This window comes from Manacus candei, unplaced genomic scaffold, assembly GCF_025592945.1.
Source record: "Manacus candei isolate 608988 ecotype Guabito, Panama unplaced genomic scaffold, ASM2559294v1 h1tg000148l, whole genome shotgun sequence".
Taxonomy (NCBI): Eukaryota; Metazoa; Chordata; class Aves; order Passeriformes; family Pipridae; genus Manacus; species Manacus candei.
This window is the reverse complement of record NW_026138196.1, coordinates 492,536-516,188: the sequence shown is the minus strand read 5'-3', so window position 1 is coordinate 516,188 and position 23,653 is coordinate 492,536. Positions and strand designations below refer to the sequence as shown.

General features: G+C 43.6%; 1 long non-coding RNA gene and 1 other non-coding gene across 2 annotated transcripts; one reads left to right on the top strand and one right to left on the bottom strand.

The window, feature by feature from the left end:
- The first annotated feature begins 3,631 nt into the window (after positions 1-3,631).
- Positions 3,632-13,215, top strand: LOC127463004 (uncharacterized). Its single transcript, XR_007900634.1, has 5 exons — positions 3,632-3,730; positions 6,974-7,097; positions 8,207-8,255; positions 8,962-9,095; positions 13,009-13,215. It is a non-coding gene; the product is annotated as an uncharacterized LOC127463004 (long non-coding RNA).
- An 8,953-nt stretch (positions 13,216-22,168) lies between these two features.
- TRNAL-CAG (transfer RNA leucine (anticodon CAG)) lies at positions 22,169-22,251 on the bottom strand. The gene has a single exon. It is a non-coding gene; the product is annotated as a tRNA-Leu (tRNA).
- Positions 22,252-23,653: the final 1,402 nt, after the last annotated feature.

Here is a 23,653-nt window from a genome sequence, read left to right as displayed (position 1 = left end):
GATGACCTTATTTATCCTCAAGTAACTTGAGAGGAAAATGAGGCACTGATTCATTAAAAAAACAAGATAAAACCAGATATTTATATAAAGAGCCAAGTAGGCAGAATTTTGACATTTATATGCAAGACTCTTTTTTAAAAAAAGGTTTGTTTGACTTGTCTGTGAGCTTGAAATGTCTTGGTCCTTACATTCTGGTGTCTACAGCTCATTATTCACCTAATCCTGAGCTAATGAGAAGTGAAAGCACCAACCACAGTAGATGAGACCCAGATGAAATGGTCTTGCCATACCAATAAATTTGAGCTTCATGAGGCATTTGAGCTTCCAAGGGATGGCACAGAGGAACAGCTGTGACTGCACAGTCAGCTCTCATGTGACCAGCTCATAAAAGACCGAAAAGACCTTTGTTGTCATACATATTGAACTTTCTGGTGGGGAAAAAAAAAAAAAGCTCATTTCTAGAGGAAGGGAGATCAAAACAACAAACTTTAGTCTCAAACTCGAATTTTTTTTATTTATCTTGGTTGCAAGAGACAAAATTCAAAGAAAATGTCACTTGTGAGTGAAAGGAAAAAGGAAAGGTTGCCTTTGCCTCATGTGGCATTAAAATATCATAACCTACTTCAGTTTAATAGACACAGCAACCAAAATATCTCTGTTAAATGACTAATGAAATGATTAATAAAAAAGGGGGGTTTCACACAAGTTGGAGACAGGAAGTCACCTGTCTAGGGACAGATAATCCCAGTGTCCTGATGCCAAGCAAGAAATCCTGAAAGAGGTGTCTGCCTCACTGTCCTGGGGTTTGTTGGGGTGTCTGACCCACACCAGTCTGATGGCAGCTCTTTCCTTTCCTTTTTCCATGTATTTTCATGGCCACTGCATTGTCACCTCCATGGAGAAGAGCATGGTGCATGGATGATCATTAACTGCAGGAATTAATTGCTGTGCTGGAAAGCAGGAGCCGGGAGGGCTCAGGAGGTGGGTCATAAACCAAATGTGAGTGGTGAACATGGGACCAAGGGTTTCAGGGGAGATGAAAAGGTCAGTCCATGTCCTGAGATCCTCAAACACCATCCTGAGAAGCTCAACATTGCTCAGCAGTGAGTATTTGCAAACCAGATACCAACTGGATCCTGGGAAGAAGCACGACAAGTAAGTTGAGGGAAGTGATTCTGCCCCTCTACTCTGCTCTTGCGAGAACCCACCTGGAGAAATGTCCAGCTCAGGGTTCCTCAACATAAGAAAGATGTGGAAGTGTTGGAAGAAGTCCAGAGGAGGCCACGGAGATGCTCCAAGGGATGGAGCCCCTCTGCTCTGGAGCCAGGCTGGGAGAGCTGGGGGGGTTCACCTGGAGAAGGGAAGGCTCCAGGAAGACCTTGGAGCCCCTTCCAGGGCCTAAAGGGGCTCCAGGAGAGCTGGAGAGGGACTTGGGACAAAGGATGGAGGGACAGGACAAGGGGGAATGGCTGGGCATTCCCTGGCACAGGGCAGGGTTAGATGAGATATTCAGAAGAAATTCTATCCTATAAAGAATGGTGAGGCCCTGGCACAGGTTGCCCAGAGGGGTTGGGGACTCCTCATGCCTGGAAGTGTTCAAGGTCAGGGTGAACGGAGCTGTGAACAACCTGGGATACTGGAAGGTGTCCCTGCCCATGGCAGGGGGTTGGAATGAGATGATTTTTAATGTCCCTTCCAACCCAAACTGTTGCGTTATTCTTTGAAAATATTTTGCAATTCCCACCAGCATTTCTTAGTTCTTAGGGATTAATCCTATAGTTTCTCTGCCCATTTTCAGCCCCTAATTTTATCATTGTCTTGGGCTGGCTTGAAAAAACAAATCTCTCAGCAAATTATATTGCCATGAACATGTCTGCCACCCAACTGCCATCCCTGTGATATCCAAAGGGTGCCCAAGGGATGGGACACAAACCTTGTGAGATGTGGTGAGATGTCACGAGCAGTAACGGGAGCCAGGGATCTGTGGACATGAGGGGACACACCTTGCAGGTCACTGCATAGGTAGGGATGGAGTTGAGCTTGCATTTGATGGAGAATTTCAGGAAAAGTTTGTGCTATAATCTCTCATGCTGGATTGTGAAGCACTGAAGTGCAAGGTTGACCCTTGGAGTTTTTGTTTGCCTTTAAAGCAAAAAACAAACTTTGCAGTGAAATCAGGAGTTGGCCTGTAAGACACTGATGATTTACTAATTACTCTGTAATTTACACTTAATTTGTTGTGGCTGAAGTCCCTTCTCTGGGTTCTTCCTTGCTTTATTTCTGGGACAAGTTGGAATGATAAAGAAGAAAAATAACCTGTATTTACAATTGACTCACAGGGCAGTTATGAGCATTAACCACGTGTGAAAAACTAGGAGAAGTTGGGTTGTATGGGATGAATCTGGAGGAAAAGTGGGAAACTACAGAATCTTTGAAAAGGTTGGTAGTTGCACTGTGTGTGCATGTGTTTATTCTATATATATGTGTGCCTGTGTGTATAAAATTTGTGTGCATATAGGTATATATTGGAATCACTAAGTTAAAGTCTAAACTTCTTCCCATTTCTGAAAGTAAAAATCAGCTGATTTACAAATATCTGGTCTAAGATGAGTCTGAGTTCTCAGATCTGGGTTTTCTGGTTGCTCTGTCATGCAAAAGATAAACTGTGAATGTTCACACCTAAGTTTCAGCTCCAGTCTAATCCTAAAGGATGGAATAATAAATCCCTGAGTTTCAGATGCACTTATTAGTGGGACTGATGAGTTTGCAAAGCTTTGTGAAAAAGGTGGATGTGATGCTGTTTCACTGGATCAGGAGAGAGGATTGTAATGAGAGCAAAGTTCTTACACAAGCTGGGAGCTTGTTGGGAATGTCACAAACTCTCACTCAGGAAAGATGGATTCCACACGAAATCCATGAAGGAAAAGCAAGGACTGTCAGAGCTAAGAAGAGATTCTTTAAATAGAAAAGACTAGAAGAGCTTGGCTTGAGCTGGAAGCTGAGTAGGAGTTGTGCCTGGTCTCCAGACTCTGCCTCTAGACAGGCAGAAGGAAGGAGGAACAATTATTTTAGCTGCAGGATAAAGCTGGCACAGGGACAAAGAGCTAAAAACTCATCTCAGATGAATGTTGGCTGGAAAGGTAAAACATTTCTAAGCATCAAAGCCAAAGGAGGGTTTGGAACAGCCTCTCAAAACAGCCAGCAGGCTTGGGGTGGGGTGAGATCCACGTTGGGGCAGGACTATGAAGGAGCCACAGAGTTGAAGGTGCAGGAGGCTCTGTCTGGTGATTCATCAGTCTGAGAAAACACCTTGGCAACTAAAGCTGAAAGAGGAGACCTTTAGGTTAGATATTAGGAAGAAATTCTTCCCCAGGAGGGTGGTGGGGCCCTGGCACAGGTTGCCCAGAGAAGCTGTGGCTGCCCCTGGATCCCTGGAAGTGTCCAAGGCCAGGTTGGATGGGGCTTGGAGCAACCTGGGTTAGTGGGAGGTGTCCCTGCCCATGGCAGAGGGTTGGAACTAAGTGATCTTTAAGATCCCTTCCAACCCAAACCATTCTGTAATTCCACAATTCTATGACTCAATGGTTCTCTGTTTCTGTGGTTCTCTGATTCTATGACACTTGCTCTGTCCTTCTCACACTCACACCTCCCATCCTGCCCCGTGTACTTCCACCAGATCTACACAACTGGAACATCAGATATTAGGAAAAAATTCTTCTCTGTGAGTGTGGTGGGGCCCTGGCACAGGTTGCCCAGAGAAGCTGTGGCTGCCCCATCCTTGGAAGTGTTCCAGGCCAGGTTGGACATGGCTTGGGGTAACCTGGGCTAGTGGAAGGTGTCCCTGCCCATGGCAGGGGGTTAGAGCTGCATGATCTTGAAGGTCCCTTTCATTCCAAACCATTCTATGATCTAAGTCAAATCACTCTCCAAATGCACTGGATGAATATTCGAGGATTTGGGAATTCTCTCTTGTATCATTCCTGGTTTCTAGTCTTGTTCCACAATGACATGAATCCTTCCCCAGAGCTGTCTCCATTTCAGTTCTAGGTGGGTACCTGTGTCAAGAATTTCCTTTGCAAAATGTCCTGGAGATGTAATAGTGGAGATTATTTGAAATATATAAACATTCACTGAAAGATTGATTAAACATTGGAACAGGGAAAGGGTGGAATCCCCACCCCTGGAATTGTTCAAAAAACAAGTAGGTGTGGCACTTGGGGACATGGTTTAGTGGGAATGGTGATATTGGGTGGAAGGTTGGATTTGATGATCTTGGAGGTGTTTTCCAACCTTGATGATTGTATGATTTGAAGGCCACAATTTCCCCATTCACAACTTTAATAGGTTTACAGAAAATAAATATTGCACTGGTGTTTTCACCGTATTTTAATAGGATTTTATAATATTGCTTTTTAAAATTAGAATCTAAATTCAGTTTATAATTTTTAAGGATGCTCTTAGCTATGACAGCAATAAAACCCTCTTATTTGTGGAAAGTCTGGGTAAACATTTCTGGGGTGCTCTGAAGCACAGAGGGTTTGTGTCTTCGGGGAGCATCCAAAGAAGTCTCAGCCCAACCTCTAAATGAACCAGAAAACTTCAACAACTCCTGCAAAACCAAACAGTTTTAAAGTTCCTCCAAGGAAGACAAGAGTAAAAGTGACTCTCATTTAAGAGGACTCATCTGCATGTTGGAGGACATTCCAAGAGTCCAGCCTGGGGAGGGTGGAGATGGTGGTAAATTGGCTTTTCCATCACGGTGGTTCCAGGAGGGCAAGAAGTCTTTTGCAATCATTGAATCGTAGAATGATTTGGATTGGAAGGAATCTTAAAGATCATCCAGTCCCACTGTCTGTCATAGGGAGGGACATCTTCCACTAACCAGGATTTAAATGTCATTGGAAGTCTGTAACAGGAATTAGAGAGGCCTTCATAGTCATTGAATCATGGAATCGTGGAATGGTTTGGGTTGGAAGGAACCTTCAGGATCATCCAGTTCCAACCCCCTGCCATGGGCAGGGACACCTTCCACTAGTCCAGGTTGCTCCAAGCCCAATCCAACCTGGCCTTGGACACTTCCAGGGATGGGGCAGCCACAGCTTCTCTGGGTAACCTGTGCCAGGGCCTCCCTACCCTCCCAGGGAAGAATTCCTTCCTAATATCCCATCTATCCCTATTCTCTGGCAGTGGGAAGTCATTCCTTGTGTCCTGTCACTCCATCTCTTGTCCCAGGTCCCTCTCCAGCTCTCTTGGAGCATCTTTAGGCACTGGAAGGGTCTCAAATGCCTCCTTGAAGCCTTCTCTTCTGCAAGCTGAACACCCCCACCTCTCCCAGCCTGGCTCCATGGGATCAGTTGGTTAAGACTATGCAAAAGCTGAAAAAGTAAAATCTGGATCATCCAAAAATCAGGTGGGAGGAACAAGAGTCACTGCCTATGGGGAAAAACCCGAGTGATTTGGTTGTCATTTTTTTTCTGGGTAGCAATTACGTCCATCCCTTGTGTTCAAAAACGTGTTTGTGGGGAGAAGAACATTTCCATTCCTGTATCTATTTGTTGTTTTCTGAGGGGGAAAAAAAAGTTATGGATAGAGGTTTTCGTAGCCCAAAGCTTTGCTTTCATCATCTTGAAACAGGGTAGGGAGAAAGGCAGAGATGTTTGGCCTGTTTTCCTTTTTAGGGTGTGTATTTGGGGGGTGGATGAACAACTCTTGGAGTGTGGGATAAAATATCCACCATGATGAGACCTTTTTTTTCCAAACACTGCAGGAAGTTGTGGGATATTCCCTATTTGTAAACAAGAAATAACGACTAGATGAAACTCCCTAGAAAACATCTTTTCCATGGCACTGACTGAGAGGGATCTTCCCTCAGCTATGATTCCAAGGAAACCTGTGACTGCTGGAAGAAATAATGATTTTACAGGGATGAAAAATGTCTTTTTTCCTCAAAGTTGTATCTGTGAGAACTCTTCAAGTTTTAATTAAAACCCAGAAAGTCTGAGGACTGGATTAAAAATATTTTGGAAAAAGAGAATTTTCAAGTTTTAACGGTGAGAAGTTTTTATTTTTTAGTAGCTCTATCCAAAAAACTACTTTATTCTTTTAGCATCTGAAGGCTTTCTGGGTGAAAAATGTGAGGAGTTATAGAAGGAAGGTTTTTTGATGGAAAACTAGGAATCCTCTGTAAAGAGGGATTGTGTTCACAGAATCACAGCATATGCCAGGCTGTAAGGAACCGAATAAAATTAATTCAGCTTTTCTCTCTCATATTTTTCTTTTAATTCTGAATCCTTTTGATATGGAGAAACCTCCAGAAGTATAAGCTGGATTTGCATATTCTTTCTTCTGTTTATTTGCAGAAATGAAATCTGGGGGACAAGCATTAAAAGTGACAAATTAGTAAAGAAAACAACCCAATGTTCTTTCCACTCTCTATAAATAAATCCCGGGGATATGGAAAGGAAATCTGTGAAATCATTCACTGTAAATATAAGTTCAGGGCAGTGAACAGAAAGGAAAATTTAGACATAATCCAGCATATGCCTATTGACAGGTCTCCATGGGAAGATCTCCATGTTAAGCAGAACCAGCTTTGATGGGAATTCACCATAAATGACATCCCAACATATGTTAAAATATAAATTAATGTAGCAGAAATAGAGACAGAAGATCACTGTGACACCAGATTTTCCCAAATTCTCTTCTCTTCACTGATTAATATGTTAATTATGGAGTGAGAACACAACAGCTGTGAATAATGTTTCTATAATGTACCAAATCATGACCTGCCCCATCCCTGGAAGTGTTCAAAGCCAGGTTGGACAGGGTTTGGAGCAACCTGGTCTAGTGGGAGGTGTCCCTGCCCACAGAAAAGGGTTGGAACAATGTGATCCTTAAGGTCCCTTCCAACCCAAACCATTCTGTGATTTTCCAGTGTACCGATTGCTAATTCCACCACATTTAAGGAAGACAGTTGGACTCAGAGGTCAGTGCCACTCCAGGACCACCAGGATGCACAAAACCCAAGGGCTGGATTTTTGAGGAGCAACACTGGAACAACTGATGATGGTACCCAGGGAACTGCTCAGCAAACTGGGGTGGGGAATACAGGAAAAAACTCTTATTGGGAAGGGTTGTTAAGTAATGGGATAGACTTCCCACGGAGGTGGTGGAGTCCCCAGCCCTGGAGGTGTCCAAGGAAGGCCTGGACGTGGCACTCAGTGCTCTGGGCTGGGGGACAAGGCGGGGATGGGGCACAGGTTGGACTCGATGACTTGGAGGTCTTTTCCCACCTCAGTGATTCTGGGGTTCTGTGAGTTGGGTTCCTCATGGCCACATTAAAATTCCCAAAGCCAACACCAAGAAAAACTCATGGATTTTATTGTGACAGAGCTATAGGAAAAGCAAGACCATGGGGAAAATGGCCACAGTGTTTATTTTTCTCATAAAACATTTCAGTACCAACATCTTTTTCAGATGAGACATAAAACTTTGAGGGCTTTGGTAGAAGACTGAAAAATGTCAAGTGATAGTTTGGGATTGGAGTGAAGGGGAAGGAGGGGCTGTTTGCTTTGTTCTTAAAAAAATAAAGGCAAATCCCCTGAAAGGAGACATTTCTCATAGAAATATCACTGCTTTGAAGCCAGTCAAAGGAGCTGTTTTTTATGAGATAAATATTGAGATCAGCCTGAAACTGAGTTTGAACAGAGAGTCTGAGACCTGCCTGAGCCACTGGAGGTTCAGTGACTCATGTGTCACCCAGGACAAACCCCACAGTGGGCTGGGAGCAATCTGGCATAGTGGAAGGTGTCTGGGCCCACGGCAGAGGGCTTGGAATGAAATAAGTTTTAAGGTCCTTTTCAACCCAAACCAGCCTGTGATTGTAAAAAACAACCCACTGGAGGAGAGATGTTCAGCCTTTGCTCTCCAGGGCTGCAGCACAGTCTGCTCTTAGGGTTTTAAAAATATATATTATGGTTTCATACCTGAAGCTTCCCCCAGCTCCTGGAAATTGGGAAAGGATTTCTCCTTCCCAATGATTGCTCCCATGTCTTTATCTCCTGTATCTCCAAACCTCCTTACAGAGGAGGGAGAGAAAAAGTATGGGCTTAACCTTGACCCCAAAATGTCTGGCTGCCCCCTCCAGTTAGTGGTTAATGCAGAGCCTTTGTTGTAAGAGAGTTTTAATTAACTTATTTAAACCCAGATATTTAAAGCCAGCTGTCTGGAGACCCTGCTCTGCATGCACTGACCAGGTCAGTTCTCAGCCTCCTCCTCAGAGCAGAAAACAGCCTGAACTGCCTCAAATCCTGGGATCAGTTTTGGACCCCTCAGGACAAGAAAGACATTAAGGGGCTGGAGGGTGTCCAGGGAAGGGAAAGGAGCTGGGGAGGGGTCTGGAGCACCAGGAGCAGCTGAGGGAGCTGGGGGGGCTCATCCTGGAGAAAAGGAGGCTCAATGGGGACCTTCTTGCTCTCTACAGCTCCCTGGTGGGAAGTTGGAGCTGGGGGGGGGTCGGGCTCTGCTCCCAGGGAACAAGGGACAGGATGAGAGGAAAGATCCTCAAGTTGCACCAGGGAAGGTTGATACTGGAAATTAAGAACAATTCTTCACTGAAAGGGTTGTCCAGCCCTGGCCCAGCTGCCCAGGGCAGTGGGGGAGTCCCCATCCCTGGAGGGATTTAAAAGCTGTGTGGATGTGGCACTTGGGGACATTGATTAGTGGTGGCCTTGTCAGTCCTGAGTTAATTGTTCGACTCGATGATCTTGGAGGTCTTTTCTGACCTTAATGATTCTATAATTCCATATTTCCATGTGATGTTTATCTGTAGCACATGAGCCTGTGGTTAAGAGTAGCTGCAGTTCACATGTTTCCCATGTGACCAGCGTGGAGTTTCCCCAGTTTTGCTGACCTAGAACACACGAAAAATAGACATTACCTTCTTTTCTCTTTTCATCACAGAAAAGATCTGTTTTCCAGATGCTTGCAATATCATCCCTGATTTTTTTCCATGCCCTGTAAGCTCTGAAAATGCAAAGGATACCTAAGAAAGCTGCCATGGTTCACTTGTGTGGGATGAAATGGCAGAGGAAAAGGTATTTAAAAAACGAGAGCAGAAGTTGTGGGGGATGGGAGGTCTTGAAAGGACTGGAGCTGATTCCTCTCCTGGCTCTTAGCTGGGATCTGAAAAATCTCTGTGGGTTAATGAGGAGCAGTCACGTTGAAATGTCCCTTATGTACATGACAATTTAAGACACCACCTGTCTAGAGAAAAATATTATGGGATATCAATGTCCAGTGTCTGAAAATCACAAAGGAAGAGACATTTTCATGGAGACTGAAGAGCAAGAAGGAGTTTTCTGGATGGTGAAAGTCTTAAAAATGTGTTGGATACATAAACAGGTTACAAAGAGAAAAACTATGGAAGAAACAATGGTAAGAGAGTGTAAAAGAGAAAAATTAAGGAAGAAAAGAGAAAAATTAAGGAAGAGAAAAATTAAGAAACAATTGGAAAAGAGTGTTTAATTCCCAGCTACTTCAAACCATCATCCCAGGAACTATCAGAGCACCTGGTTGACCAGCAACAGCATCCTTTTCTCTAATTCATTTACTTTCAAAGAGCAATTAATTGATTTTAGATCCTAGATTGGTTGGCTTTGATCCTTTAATTGCTTCTCTTCACGTCCTGAAAGGGTAGCTTTGCTTTCTTCAGGGATCTCCCTTCAGGAGTTGCTTTTAGTACAGGATGTTTATATTATATATATGTTTTATTTATATTTAGCACAGGCTTAGTGGGATTGCAACAGGGAGGTGTCACTTAAAATGCTCTGGGCTAACCAGAATCAATGTTTTGGACCATGTCTTTAGTTTTTTGGGGGTTATTTTATCTGTTCCTTACATAAGAAAAGTCTAAAGACATAGATCTCGGGATGGATGGCCCAGACTTTTCATTTTATGTCACCAAAGTCCACCAAAAATCCATATTCCTCCGAATGACCAACTCACACTGTCAAAAAATCATCTGGAATTGAGACACAAAGGCAAATTTCCAAGCCTGTAACAAGTGTTACGTGTCTTAACTTCTCCTGCACCACTATTCAAATCCTCACAAAAATCCTAAAAATAAACGTAGAGAACTCAGATGTGTCACAGGAGGAGCTGATAAAACCAGTATGTAAAAGCCTTTTTTGGAACAAAGGGAACAATCCAGAGGGCAGATCCATGGAGAATGGCCCAGGAAATGAGATAAGCTTGAAGTTCCCAAAATCTTTTCCTCAGGAAGGCTCAGGAACTGACTGTTGTGGGAAGTGCTAAGTGTGGGAAGAACAACAACATTCCTACGTAAGTGGATCAGGGTGGACCCAGGTGGAACTGCCCATTTCTTATGGCAAAACCTGGGATAACTGACCTCATGAGGTCATGGAGTCAGGGAATATCCTGAGTTGGAAGGGCCCACAAGGATCATCGAGTCCAACTCCTGGCCCTGCACAGACACCCCAACAACCCCACCCTGTCCCTGAGAGCGTTGTCCAAATTCTCCTGGAGCTCTGGCAGGTTTGGGGCTGTGCCCATTCCCTGAGGAGCCAGTTCACTGCCCAGCCACCCTCTGGAGGAAGAACCTTTTCCTTTCCATCTCTGTGAATTTTATTATCAAAGGCCAGCTTTGATTTCCCTGCTGCTTTGATCACTCTCAGCCTTCCATGCTGTGTCCCTGTGAAAGCTGAGAGATCTCATTCCCTCCTTCTCAGTGAAGAGCTGATGGAGGCAGAAGGTCCTACTGACACACTGATTTTCCTCATCAAAACTAGTGAATTTGCCTAATTTTTTTAACCTGTGGCTCATGGAATTGTCACCTCAGGCTTTTGTGTTTGTTCAAGGAGAAGAATCCAGCCCAAAGTCACCGTAAGAATTCACGGAGCATGTGAAACCAGACCAATCACAGGGGTAGAACTGAGCCTAAATGCTGCATATTTTTCGTTCTCCCAGCCTAAAAAATCAATAATCCGTATCTGGAAAATATTAGGAGGGCTTTCTTTCATCAACAAATGGTGGGTCCTTCTTGCAAGTGCAATATTTTAGGTTAATTCATCCACCATCAGTAGGATTTCTACTCCCTGCTCTATCTCACTCTTGAGAATTTTAACACTTCCTAGTGTCTGTATTTGTAATTTTTATTTATTGGAGTTGAATGCCTTCGAATTTCCCCAAAATTCTCTTGGGTAACTAGAAAAATAGTGAAGTTTTCAAACAACAATCATTTTGCATTTCTCATTTTCCTAATATCTGGCAGTTGGGGAAGCAACAATCCCTCCATATCTCTCTCAAAGGTGTGAAGAATAATCTTTTTTATATTTTGGGGTTCTTTTTTTTTTCTATTAATAGTGACAAAAATAGTTCAGTAACCATAATTTCTTGCCTGGTTTATTCCAAGGACCAATTTAACCTGAGTGTCTCAGTTTGTGTTCTCATCTATTCATATCCTTCTGTTCTGCTCTGAACTCTGCTGGGAGAGATCTGTGGCAACATCCATTGCATCCTGGCAATTCCCTGCTCTGGGAATTCCTTGGAATGGCTCAGAATGGTGTAATATTCCTGAGTACGTTGCTCTGATCCCATAAAACCAGAGAGAGGCACCTGCCAGCAGGTGGGATTCCCTGTTTGCTGGGGTGTTTATTAGCTGGCACCTTTCCTAGACTTGTCTGTATTTAATTCAGGATGTTCTCCTTCAATTTACCAGTGTGAAATAAAGTCCACAAAGCATCAAGACACAAAGAGAAATGTAGAACTTCGTTTTCTGCAAATAATCACCCTCATTTGCGTATTTTGGGGAGCACTGGGTGCTCTGAAATGACAAAAACCAGGAAGACTTGGTAAACCAAGGTATCTTGGGGTGCAACAATTGTGGGTTTGCCAAAATTGTCACTCAGTGGTAACACCCAGCAGTGCCAATGACACACAAAGAAGAGGAAACACAATGGGGATAACTAAAAATAACACTCTCCTGTAAATGCCAGACTTATTACCTTTGTAGGAAGGACAAAACGAGCCTCTGAAGGCACCATCCTTCTCAGGCGTCTGGGCAAAGCAACCAGTGGGATATTTTTGTTTGGTTTGATGTTTGTTTGGAGTAAAACCAAACTGGAACAGGAAAACTGCTGCTTGTTTGGACAGTGGCTTGGTTAGAGAGAGGCACAAGGAATAGATCCTTCTTTGGGCAGGTTAAATCCCATTACTTGTGGGAAGTTGTCAGAATAAAATAGTTTGGTTTCAAAGAGAAGCCTTCATGAAGGTCAGGTCCCACAGAACGTTTTGGAGGAGGCACTGGAACAGGTTTCCCAGAGGAGCTGTGGCTGCCTCATCCCTGGAAGTGTCCAAGACCAGGTTGGATGGAGCTCTGAGCAACCTGAAAGGTTGTGAAAGGAAGTGGAAGGTGTTCCTGCCCAGGGCAGGGGGTTGGAACTGGATGATCTTGAAGTCCCCTCCAACTTAAACCCTTCTATGATTTCATGATCTTACTTTAGGGAAGGGCACACAACAGCAAATCCTGGCTGTGATGGTCCATCCTGTTCCATTCTGGGATGCTTGGCCTGTGCCAACGGGGATTCAGCCAGGACAAACCCAGTGTGTGGTTTGGAGAACAGCACAGGCCAAGGACTATGTCCAGTAGATATTTTGGATACAGTCACCTTCTTTTGGGAGTTTGGGAATGCAGATACAAGTTGAGCTGAGGGACTGGAAAGAATCCTGGGAGATGCAACCTTGTGTTCAGAGGTACAATTGTCTCCCCCTTTCCATGTGTTTGCCATCACAATACACCAGTTTACAGGGAGAAGTCGCCTTTTCAGGAATGCAGGTGGTGGTTTATCTGATTTTTATGGCTTTTTCTTATCATTATAGCTCATTTCAATGGATTCTCAAATAAATCCTCTGGTTTTAGCACTCCCCAAGGCCGTAGAGTGTTTTTCAGTTCCCATAACCCTGACACAAGCTCTGACTCTTTGTTTCCAGGGTTTTCTGAGGAGGGGACACCAAAGATTCAGGGAAGGCTTCTCCAAGCCAGCAGCCAAGAGGCAGATTCCAAAGATGAGGAATTGCGTCTCCTTGACCCCCAGGTTGTTCTGCTCCATTGGTCTGGGATGCTTTGGTCTTGAAGTTCCCTCCTCAGCCAGATGCTACTTTTGAAAGATTTCCATTTGAAGCTTAAAAATATAGGAATATTGAAGTGAGGGCTGGGAAGCAAAATCAGTTCCCAAAAGTCAGCAAAAATGTCAGAGAGGGGAAGGAAAGGGAAAGAGAGGAAGGGAGGAGGGAAGAGAGGAAGGAGGGAAGGAATGAAGGAAGAGAGGAGGGAGGGAAGGAAGGAGGAAAGGAGGGAAGGAGGGAAGGAAGGGAGGAAGGAAGGAAAGAAAGGAAGAAAGAAAAAGAAAGAAAGGAAGAAAGAAAGAGAAAGAAAGAAAGAGAGAAATAGAGAAAGAAAGAGAGAAGAATGAAGAAAGAAAGAAAGGAAGGAAGAAAGAAAGGAAGAAAGAGAAAGAAAGAAAGAAAGAAAGATAGGAAGAAAGAAAGAAAGAGAAAAGAAGGAAAAAAAGAAAGAAAGAAAAAGAAAGAAAGAAAAAAGAAAGAAAAAAAAGAAAGAAAAAAAAGAAAGAAAGAAAGAAAGAAAGAAAGAAAGAAAGAAAGAAAGAAAGAAAGAAAGAAAGAAAGAAAGAAAGAAAGAAAGAAAGAAAGAAAGAAAGAAAGAAAGAAAGAAAGAAAGAAAGAAAGAAAGAAAGAAAGAAAGAAAGAAAGAAAGAAAGAAAGAAAGAAAGAAAGAAAGAAAGAAAGAAAGAAAGAAAGAAAGAAAGAAAGAAAGAAAGAAAGAAAGAAAGAAAGAAAGAAAGAAAGAAAGAAAGAAAGAAAGAAAGAAAGAAAGAAAGAAAGAAAGAAAGAAAGAAAGAAAGAAAGAAAGAAAGAAAGAAAGACTGTCTTCATAATCCTGCAGGAACCAAAGCAATTACTCCAGGGAATCATTATTTTTCCATTAGACCAAAGGGCAAATTTCACCTGCTGGTGTCTCCCAGGGGCTGGGGCATGAAAAAAATGAGCCTCTACTACAACACAAGTGAAATTAAATAGAGAAAAAGCAAAGTTCACAAAATCTACCAATTAAGAGCCAACACAAATGTACTGAGCAATTCAAATGGAGATATTTATATAAATAAACTCACAAACACGTAATTTTTTCTTTAAGCAAACAGGTCTAATGGAAGGTGTCCCTGGGGCTGGAACTGGATGATCTTTAAGGTCCCTTCCTACCCAAACCATTCTGTGATTCTAAAAACTTTTAGGCACAGTCCAGTTTGGAGAGGCCCTTCAGTGCCAGTGTGATGGGGCCTGGGTAGGAGAGAGCTTTGAAGTGGATTTTACCCAAAATTTGAATTAAAGTGAGCACAAAAAACACAGATCTGTCTTTGAATCTGTAAATATTTTCTTTTAGGAACTCCAGCTACATAAATGCATTGTTTCAAGAAAGGTCTTTGGGTGTGCTGGGGAAAAGGAGAAAAAAATTATTTAAAGCAAAGTTATTTTATTCTTTGATTATTGTCTTAGAAAAGAGATCCATTTCTCCCATCATTAGTCCAGTACTTTCCAGGGTTTTTTGCCTTGCAACAAAAGTGCATTTTGGGGTCCCTGAGGAAAAGCTTCTTCTCTTCTATATCTCATGAGGTTTGGTCACACATTTCTGTGAGTTCCCCTGTTTTCTGACTTTCCCACCTGACCAAATGTCCCCCGTTTTATCTCTGTTTTCAATGTGTAGCTGGAAGTGGAAGGTTCCCTTGTCCAAGAGCTCAGCACAAAGTCAATCAAACAAACTGCTTTTCTTCCAACTTCTCTGCCCAAAACTTCCTAAGAACCATAAGCACAATGAAGAAAAAAAAAGGAAGACAGGAATTGCTTTTTCACAACAGGGACTCATAACCTTCTTTAACATAACAACCAGCAATTTTTTCTGAACCACTTTTGCAGTTGTTTTTTTATAGTGTTTCTGCAGTGGTTTTGGGTTTTTGGACACTAAAAAATAAGTATCAGTTTTAACTATGTCCTGGTTGATATCACAGTTTTGCCTTATTCACTGTCAGGTAGGGTGTGGTGTTGTCTCTTTTTCCAATTGATGGGTTTTCTGGTAATTATTTCTCAAGTAAAATTTCATGGCTTTGCAGAAAAAAGATTGTGTTTGATGACTTGTGGTTAAGAACTGGCTGATGGCTGGGACCAGACAGTGGCAGGAACAATGCTGCATCCAGTTGGGATCTGGTCACCAGTGGTGTCCCCAGGGATCAGTGCTGGGCCCAGTCCTGTTTAATGTCTTTATTGATGATCTGGATGAGGGGACTGAGTCTACCATCAGCAAATTATTTTTAATAAAATTCCTGGAATTGCATTTATCTGGGATGCAGTTGCCCAAAATGGATTGAATTAGGGCAAGTTGAAGGAAAAACCCATTGAAAATGGGCTGGGGTTAAGTTGCACTGAATTTTGGTGAATTTAATAGGACAGGGAGCTGCATTTCCACTGAAGTAAGGACAGGGAGGCAAAGAGAGCAAAATGAGGGCTGAAGGGAAGGCATCAGGGAAGGTAGGAAGCTGGAAGCAACTGGACAACAGGCATCAGTCCCACCTGGTGGATGAGGAGAAGGCTGTGGATGTGTCTATCTGGACTTCACCAAAGCCTTTGGCACCATCTCCCATGGGATACTCCTGGAAAAGCTGCAGCCCATGGCTTGGACAGGGGCACTCTGTGCTGGGTTAGGAACTGGCTGATGGCCAGGACCAGAGAGTGGTGGGAACAGAGCTGCATCCATTTGGGATCTGGTCACCAGTGCTGTCCCCAGGGATCAGTGCTGGGCCCAGTCCTGTTTAATGTCTTTATTGATGATCTGGATGAGGGGATGGAGTGAACCATCAGCAAATTTGCAGATGACACCAAGCTGGAGGGGAGTGTTGATCTGCTGGAAGGCAGGAGGGCTCTGCGGAGGGACCTGGACAGGCTGGATCCATGGGCTGATTCAAATGGGATGAGGTTCCACAAGGCCAAGTGCCACGTCCTGCACTTTGGCCACAACAACCCCTGGCAGCTCCATGGGCTGGGAAAAAGTGACTGGAGAGCAACCAGGCAGGAAGGGAGCTGGGAGTGTGGATGGACAGGAAGCTGAACAGGAGCCAGAGTGTGCCCAGGTGGGCAAGAAGGTCAAGGGATCCTTACCTGGATCAGGAACAGTGTGGCAGCAGGAGCAGGGAAGGGATTCTTCCCCTGGACTCAGTGCTGGTGAGGCCTCCCCTGGAGTGCTGTGTCCAGTTCTGGGCCCTCAGTTCAGGAAGGACATGGAGGGGCTGGAGCAGGTGCAGAAAAGAGCAACAAGGCTGGGGAAGGGTCTGGAGCACAATTGCCATGAGGAGAGGCTGAAGGAGCTGGGGGGGCTCACCTTCCCAACACTGGCCTGAGTTACCCTCCTTGTCCCTCTTGAAGACAGGAGGAACATTTGCCTCTCTCTGCTCCCAGGAACCTTCCCTGACCACCACAACCTTTCAAAGGTAAGTGAGGTGACCTTGCAATGACGTCAGTACCCACAGATTAATCCTGTCATGGCCCATGAATTCTACATGTCTAGTTTGTCTTAGTGTTCCTTAACTTGATTCTCCTCCACTGAGGATAAATATTCCTTGCTCTGGTCCAGGAATTTCTGAAGGCTGATCTTAACAGTAAAGACTTAAGTGAAGAAGACCTTGAGTACCTGGGCCATTTCCATGCTCTTTGTCACCAGAATTCCTACCCTGTTGAGCAGCAAGCCTGCATTTTTTCCTACTCTTCCCACTAACATGCCTGTAGAAAATTGTCTTGTTGTCCCTCACCAGATTTAATTCCAGATGGGCTTTGATTCCCTGCTCCAGCCTCATCCATCAACCCTTTTTTATTAGTTTCTTCTGCAGATGGAGCCACGTGGAGATTTCCAACACAGGGCAACATCACCCCAGTGCCAGAGCTCACATTTGTTGGCCCATCTCACTGGGCTTTTTGCAGCTCTGCCAGCTTCCCTCACATATGGAATCTTCTTCCATGGGAAAACATGGAATTGTTTTGTCCCAATAAAGTCAGGAATTCTCACTTCAGGGAATTTGGAGGCAGATGAGTTTTTGATGTATCCCACCAAGAGGTCACAGACTTCAAAAGAAAAGACATGGGATAAGGTTTGGAATTGATGTTCCACCATGGGATGGAATCACAAGAGTGATTTCTTCTGGGTGAATGTTCATATAAAGATCTGCTGGGGTTTAAGACACCTCAGATACAACAAGAAAGAAACCTGTGCCACCCTAAATCTCAAAAATAGGGTTCTCAGTCAGGAGAAAGACTGGGAAGTCAAAGAGGTAGGATATTTCCCTTGGTTTCCTTTCTAAATGTCTTGTTAAAAAGAAGCTCTGATTCATATTTTTAGGGGGATAAAGATTCCTGTGTCAGAACTTCAAGGCTCAGTCAGACCTTTGGGCTCTGAGGCTTCTCAGAGTCCATTTGATTTGTCGTCCCTGGAAATCACTTTCCCTTCACCAGTGATTTTAGCTGCAGGCCCCTTTCCTATATAATAATCATAATTCCTGAATCCCTGACCTTTACTCTTTCCAGGATTCAATTCCCCTACTCCATGAGGAGCCAAAAGGGTCTTTCCTTTGCTTCTCCCAGGAATTCTGCTTTCCCAGGATATCATTTCCAAGTATACCTTCTGTGACTTCTTTCAAGGACTGTTAACACCTCTGGCTTGGAAAGTCACTGAATTTAAGATTGTTGAACACTGGTTATGAGTTCCTCATATTTTTTTTCCCCAGTGTTTATATTTCTCCTGGATATCTGCAGTTGCTCATTGGATCCTGGAGACAGGATTCTGTTCCCAGATAACTCTTATATTTTATAGTATCCAGATCTTAAATGACAGGTTGGAAAGACATGTTAAATATCATAACAACAGTGCTACAATGCATATATAATATTCACAGGCACACACAGAGGCACATTCAAGTTTAATTCAGAGAGATTTCCTGAAGGAAAAATCAGTTCCTTATACTCTGATTTATTCTGATGCCTTATTCCTTTCCATCTCCATTCATCAAGGCCTGAATGGGATACCAGCTTTAATAGCTGCTAATTAGCAATATAAACCATCCACCCTGCAAATCAACGGCAGAATAACACTGAAAAGGGAAAAAAACCCCAAACATGTCATAATAACAGTTGGGTCCAATGATTGAAAGGGGGGAAAATGCAGTTGGATTCTTAATGTTGAGAGCAATTAAGACAGAAAGGAGAAATTACTGGTTTTCTCATGTGAATTTTGAAGCAATTAAAAAGGGCACAAAATAAACCTCGGGCCTGGAATCCCTCTGACTTCCTCGTGTCAGCTCCTCGCTGTGTTTCAGGAGCAGAAGCAGAGTTGTGTGTGTGTTTTTATTGGCAGCTCCTGTTTGTTTTTGTGCTGGAATGGGAAAGCAAAGCTCCAACTTCCACGGATTTCCCACAAGGACAACTGGGAAGAGGAGCCACGCTCTGGATTCGGCTCCTGGCCTTCATTTCAGTGGGTGCAGCTGTTTTGCTTTTGCCTGGAGTGTTGGCATGTGCTAATTGGGCAAAGAACAGTAATTAGTCAGTGTGTGTGGGAGGTGATTTGTCTGGATCCCACCACGGAGCCTCCCAGAAGGCACGGGTGCTCCAAGGGATGATATGAACACCGGCTGGATCACGGGTTCAAAGAGCAGTTCCTGCTCTAGAAACACCTCAAATTTGTGGCATCTTCCTCCCCCTCCCCAAATCCTTCCTGCTCTGAGTGGAAGTATTGACATCCATTTAAAAAATAGGAGATTTCCAGGGAGGGGAAAAAAAGGACAATTTCTGGACATATCATGAGATTACATGTCACAGAGTCACAAAATCACAGAATATGCTGAGTTGGAAGGAACCCACAAGGATCATCGAGTCCAACTCCTATCCCTGCACCCATTCCCAAGAGTCACACCATGGGCCTGAGAGTAAATTCATTAGAGAAAAAAACGTTCTAAAATCAACCAACAAGGGAATTTTAAAAAGGTGCTGCTGAGAGTATCCTGACTTCAGGAAAAGCACAAAATTCCTCTGAATCCAAAAGTTAAAGCCAATCAGAAAAGGGACAACTGTTTATGTGAAGCATTTCAAGTTAGATTCCATTTAGAAGGGGTTGGAACCAACAAAGTCCATGTGTCTGTCTGTCTGTCTGTGCAGCTCATTTCCCTCAAGAGCTTTGAAAATCCTCCTGGAACACCTTGCATCAGTTTGTGGGGAGAATATTCAACCTTATGGGATCATAAAAAAAATATATCCCCGTCAACCAGCTTCTGCAACCCAGATTTGGCAAATATTTTATAAATTCCCTATGAAATTCCTTGTGGAAAGAATTAGTTCCCTATATATACGTGTATAAACATATTTCTGTGTATATATATAAATATGTATACCTGGATCTATGTGTGTATATACATACACACATACATATATATATATATATTTAAAGTTGGGAAGGCACTGAATAAATTTTTGGGGAGATGGTTTTCTCCTGCAGTGAATGTTTTTTCTGGGGAATTCAACCAATTTCCTTCTTTCCCATCAACTCCCCAGCATTTCCCCTTCATGGTCCTGTTTCTCAGGTGTCTCTGAAGTGGACTCAGAGGAGCTCTTGGTGCCCTTCTGCCTTTCCAAGAACCCAGGAATGAGGGTGAGCTCCTGTAAAAAGCCTTTTCCTGTGTAATCCTGTTTATTAAAAACTAGTGATTAGTCTATGGATGGTGTTGCTTTCCAAGTCAGTCACTGCAAGCCAGAACTACTTTTTATATTGTTTCTATTTAAAAACAAACACACACACACACACAAAAAAAAGATGATGAATCAACATCAGATATTCTGTAAAACCCCAGATATTTCTGGAAAAGGCCAGAGCCCTCCACAAAAAAAAAAAAAAAAATAAAATAATGAAGTGTTTAAAGAAATGTTATATAATGTGAAGGTTTACAATAGAATACATTAAATTCTTAGGCAGTTCAGGCTATACTTTCCTTCACTTCCCACTGCTCCTAATAATACTCTTTGTTCCAATCTAAACCAATCTTTCTCCTTCTTTGTTGTTTGTTCCACTCTGCAAAGGCTTGTAGACAGCTCTGGTCCCCTTAGTCATAGATTAGACAAATTGCAGATATTGTTTCCTTTTAATCTCATCTCCCTCCTGACTTTTTAAATGCTTGGAGTTGTTCTCCACCATCCTCTGCAGTTTACCGACACTGCCTTGATATTTTGATGCGCTCAACGAGCACGATTCCACAGTGGGAGTCAGGTACATGCTCAATCCTGGCTGCTCAGCAGCATTTTGGGGAAGAAACATCTCATTCCTGATTGCACCAGAACATGTGATTTTGACAGAGCTGTTGCAAAGAGATATTCTAATTAAAGGCAAGGCTCGGCCTCTTCTGCCCTGAAATTAATGGTAGGACGTGGGAAAAGGGCCTTGAGTTGTGCCAGTGGAGGTTCAGGTTGGATTTTGGGAAGCAAATATTCACTGAAAGAGTGGTTGAACATCAGAACAGGCTGCCCAGGGCACTGCTGGAGTCACCAGTCCTGACCATGACACAGGAACAGCCTTTGTGGTTTCGTTTTCACATCCTTTCCTTCAACAAAGTGATGTCTTTAGTTGAAAGGAAGACTTCATTTTTTCACTTGAAGCTTGAAATTCATCACTGACATCAGCTCTGGACTCTTAATTTCTCTTCCCCTCAGCAGGAAAGGTCCTTTGGTACTGGTACCTAATGGGAGGTGCCACCCGAGGCTGCATAAAGTGCCGCTGGGTTGTTTTAATTAACAAAATACAGATGGGATGATTCACCTGGTCTGATTTCCTTGTCCTTCAATACAAACTGCTTTTCCTGCTCTTTTTGTGCACCTCGGTTTGCCGGACTCCCCTCTTTGCCTGGGAGGCACAAGGATCTCAAGGACTTGCCACTGGTTTGGAAAATGAGTGGTGGGAGAAATCCAGGCCCTGAGGCTTGACTGTAATGACCAAAAGAGAGCTTGTGAAAGAGCAACCAAGCAGTTACAGCTTATAGTCACTGCTCTGACAGAAGAGGGTAATATTTCCATCACCAGCAGCACACTGACACTGCAGTGCTGTATAAAAGACTATCAATAAAAGATATCATCTCAAAGAACTTGTAGCATAAAAGTTTAAAGCCACAGACTCATCAGGAAAAAAATATTCAAAAAAGGATTGTTCTGCCTCGAACTGCTGCAGCTTAACCTTGTTTAGGTTGGAAGAGGATTTCTGTGCTTCAGGGAATCGTAGAATCATTAAGTTTGGAAAAGAGCTCCAAGATCATCAGGTTCAATCTTTCAGCCTTCACACGCAACCATGTAGGGAAGTGCCACATCTCCTCATTTTTGGAACACTCAGCCCATCAATCCAGCCTGTCCAGATCCCTCTGTAGGTCCTTCTTTCCCACAAGCAGATGGATTTCAAGCCCCACACTGGCATGCTGTCCTTAGGCCCATCTCTAGCAAGCCTGGTTTTATCCCCTTCCCCCTTCAAACCTGGTTTAAAGCCCTCACAGTCAGCCCCCAACTCATGGGACAGAATCCTTTTCCCACTTTGAGATGGTGAAACCCAGATGCCACCAGCAGATTTGGTGATCCAAAAACCAAAATTCCACCCGAACCAGGAGTTAAATCAGGTGGCAAGGAAAAAGCCAAAATTCCACCTGAGCCAGGTGTGAATCAGGTGGGAGAGAAAAAGCTAAATTTCCATCTGAGCCAAGAGTTAATCAAGTGGGAAGGAAAAAGCCAAAATTCCACCTGATCCAGGTGTGAGTCACATGGGAGGGAAAAAGCCAAAATTCTATCTGAGCCAGGAGTTAATCAGGTAGGAGGGAAAAAGCCAAAATTCCCTCTGATCCAGGAATTAATCAGGTGGGAGAGACTTCTCTCTTTGACCTCATCACTGTCAACCTGAACAAGCAATAGTAGGCACCAATCCAAGGGCTGGACAAGAACCAGGGAGATTCCTGGGAATGCCTCCTGCACTGGGAGGCAGCAGAATTCCCTCTGGGATGAGTCTGGGCAGCAAACAAGTTGTCAGGAGTGGGATTCGAACCCACGCCTCCAGGGGAGACTGCGACCTGAACGCAGCGCCTTAGACCGCTCGGCCATCCTGACCTCTGGAATTTACCCCTTTCCGTGTCCTTTGGAACAATCTGGAAAGTTGTCATGGATCCAGTGTGTCCTTCAAGTGTGTGGAGCATTTCCTTGGGCATCCAGGACTCTCCTCTGCACTCCAGCTGGGAAGCAACTGCCTGGACTCTGGAACAGACAGGAGTTGGAGCCGGGTGGGGATCAGTCCCTGCTCCCAAGGAACAAGTGATGGGACAAGAGGAAGGGGCCTAAAATGCACCAGGGGAGGTTTAGATTGGGTATTAGGATAAATTTCCTCACTGAAAGGGTGACCTGGCAGTGGAACGGGCTGTGTAGGGAAGTGGTAAAATCCCCATCCCTGGAAGTGCTCAAATGGACTTCAGTGTTCGAAGGTACTCAAAAAGTGTGGATGTGGCACTTGGGGATATATTTTAGTGGTGGACACAGTGATTCTGCATTAACCATTGGACTTGATGATCTTAGAGGTCTTTTCCAACGTTAATAATTCCATGAGAAGGTCTGATGTTCTCTCCTTCCTCCCCCATCACTAAGTGGAGCAGGAGGTAAAAAATTAAGCTGGGCTTAAGCAGTGAAATGCCACAAACCAGCAGAATTAAGGAGGGAAAAAAAACCCAAAGAACCACCAGAATGACAAATTAAAAAAAGATACACTAATTTCTGGCACATTCCTTTACCTCTGCCAGCTCCTTTCTTTCACTTTCTCCTTTTTTTTTTTTTTCCCTTTTCTCTTTATAAAGTGCTGGAATTTTTCCAACAGTCTTTAGATGAGTTGACGCTGAGGTGATGTCTGTGTGTGTGCAGGAAGGAGGCTTTCCTCTCATCCCAACCTCAGTCCAGCTCCCCAGAGAGGCTCTGAGCAAGGTCCTGTGTCGCTTTTGAGAGGGGCAGCAGAACAACAGGACTTCTCTAGGACCAGAGAAAGGACCAAGGAAATGTACTTTCAATGGAAAGGAGAGACTTTTTATTCCAAGACAAAGTGAAATTGTGGTAAGGGATAAATCTTTCAGAGTGGCAGGAGTGGCCAGCAAATTATAGAAGAGGAAGAAAAAACCATGGAAAATAAATATTGCCCTTTATGCAACATATGCTGGGGGTTGGAAATAAAGGATCTTTAAAGTCCCTTCCAACCTAAACCATTTTATGATTCTATAATTATCTATATACACCATTACAGAGGATTTTTCACTAAACTGTTATAACTGTATCATTAGAGGAACACTTCAGCATTCTTATTAACTTTATTCTGCTAAAGAATTTCCTGAACTGGTGAGGGAGTAGGTTCAGGATGTCTATAATTATCAGCTGCTTCTGCCCACATTCCTGGCTGATGGAAAGTTATTAATCTTGAGCCCTGGCTAATGGCCCATGTTGGGAGACAGAGGAGATTTGCTCAGGCTTGGCACTA